The sequence below is a fragment of the Halyomorpha halys genome, unplaced genomic scaffold (genome assembly GCF_000696795.3).
Source record: "Halyomorpha halys isolate HHAL.00 unplaced genomic scaffold, Hhal_1.1 Scaffold60.1, whole genome shotgun sequence".
Classification (NCBI taxonomy): domain Eukaryota; kingdom Metazoa; phylum Arthropoda; class Insecta; order Hemiptera; family Pentatomidae; genus Halyomorpha; species Halyomorpha halys.
In genome coordinates this window covers 1,099,024-1,101,408 of record NW_027112396.1, presented here as the reverse complement: position 1 = coordinate 1,101,408, position 2,385 = coordinate 1,099,024, and the positions used below count along the sequence as shown (strand labels likewise).

Here is a 2,385-nt window from a genome sequence, read left to right as displayed (position 1 = left end):
TCATTGTATCATTTTGTATCTTTTTAGCCCTGATGAAGCTCTGCAAAGCGTCGGAAAATAACTAGTTGTAAACTATTTTTGTTTCTCCTTTGACCGCAACCCTGACCATCTTCTTATATATCAATTTTTATGGTCAACTATATATACATATATAAAATAATTTAAATAATGTTGGTGTCAAACCATTTTAAATTATGATTATATAAATGACATGATTTCAATATGTAAATTAAAAATATGACAAATAGGTGTATGATTATGGGACAATTGTCATGAAAAGTTGTACAATATAAAATATGGAATAGATTATATTCACTTTGGAAATTTCTTCACCTTGACAAGTTTGAAAAATTAATATAATCAGAAATTGGATGTAGATTGCTACAACACCTACTTGACAAACCCTCTAAACTTCCCATTCACTACAAAAAATTATTATATACTATGATAATCAGATCAATTTAGATATATGGAATTGAGCTTAGAGGCTCTACCAAACCATCAAATTCCTCCCGCATCCAATCCTTACAATCCAAAATCCTTCGAAAAAGAAGATGGCTACGGGACCTTCTAATTTAAATTAATGCTTGAAGTACCACCAATGGGTGGTTCATTCCCAAGATTTTCAAGTGTAAATGAAACATACAACATATTTACTTGTTGTCTTTATTATTTAGTACAAATGTAAATTACATCAAATAAATATATAAATAAATACAAATATAATCAAACTTCCTAGAACGAAAATCCAGAATACTTATTATTATATTTTCGGATACATATAATTTATAATATAAATTTCAAATATTTTTTTTTCAAACATACTAAATATAAATATTTTCATATATATTTTTTTAATATTTATGAAAGACTAAAAACCAAATAGAATGATTGTAAAGGTAAAATAAACAAGAAAGAAAACTGCCTAAACAGAGGCGAGAACAAGAAAAAGGGCTCACTTACTTATACACGACTGTGGAAAATGGTTTTCCTCTCTCCTCTGCCAGCTAGCGTAGGAGGTAGGGAAATTGTTTTACCCAAACTGAGTTTATCTGGGAGGGAGTGAGAATACATCAGGAGTGCCTCCCGTTATATCATGAATATAAAACATTACTCCCCTCGCAGCGGGCAAACATTTCGGGAATATAATATTATAATGAATGGACGATATTATATATAATTATATTGTATAAGATAAAACAAAATATATGGTTTGCATTTGAAATTTGAACAGGAAGATAGCTTTAAGTATTTAGGTTCTACGGTAACTAGAAAAAATGAAATTGATGAGGAAATAAAAGCTAGGTTGAAGGCGGGAATGGTTGTTATTTTTCAATTTCGAAACTGCTTAGCTCGCGCCTTTTGTCCAAAAAATTAAAAATTAGAATTAACAAAAACAATATCCTTCCCACTGTTATGGATGAGTCGTGCCCTCTCCTCTTTCACAGAGGGATGAATAGACCCTTAAGGCTTTCGAAAATAAAGTATTCGGACCAAAAAATGATGAATTAACGGGACAATTTATAAGGTTACAAAACACTGAATTAAGAGAAGTAGACCCTGTAATTAAAATTCAAGTAATAGCATTGCGGTGAATGAGATAGGCGTTTAAGGTTGTAGGGCTTAGTCGATCCTTAAAATGTTAATAAACACTGAACCGATGGGTAAACGTCCAAGGGGTAGCCCGAAACGTATATGGGAGGATTGCGTTAAAACTGATTTAGTAGGGTTTGGAGGGGCATCAAACCTTTGGGTTCGTTAGAGCTTTATTATTATTATTATCTTTTTCCGTTTTTCTCGCTATTGGGGGGGGGGGGTGAGTGTCTGAGGTGGGGGACCTAGAAGTCCAACCACCTTAATAGTTTGTTTATATATTTATTTTATTTTGTCAAATATTTAAAACCTTTCGCACTACACGTGCTGTGTCTAAGAGAACCGACTGTTGAGCCTCTCTTAGTGCATCAACAGGCACTCCCAAACCATTCATGCCTGCCACTGTGGATTTTAGTACGAGACCATTGGTGGATATTATGAATGGAGTAGTTGTAACACCTTCCAATTTACATAGTTCCTTCAGCTCTATCGCCAATTCCAAGTTTTTCTCCCACAGTAGAGCGTATATTATCATCAAACCTTATCTAGTTCCACCCATCTTTACAGCCCACCTAGAAGGTTGAAACGGCAGTGGCCAAGAGACTTATTAAAATAAAAATAGACAATTGGAGTTCTGGCAATGGTCAGAGTTGAGTGTTTGCGGCTTTAGCGCACTTGCTCAGCCTCCACTGGCTCATTACCAGTGATGCGGCGAGAGGGATGCGCTGGGATCTCTTGAGCTCTGCTCTACCCCTCACTCGTGAGGGATAGAGTAGGCTCAGGAATCCTCAG

General features: G+C 34.8%; 1 protein-coding gene across 3 annotated transcripts in view; it reads right to left on the bottom strand.

Moving 5' to 3' along the window:
- LOC106692545 (Ca(2+)/calmodulin-responsive adenylate cyclase) overlaps positions 1-2,385 on the bottom strand; it is a 378,170-nt gene that overhangs the window by 194,352 nt on the left and 181,433 nt on the right. The window lies entirely within an intron of this gene.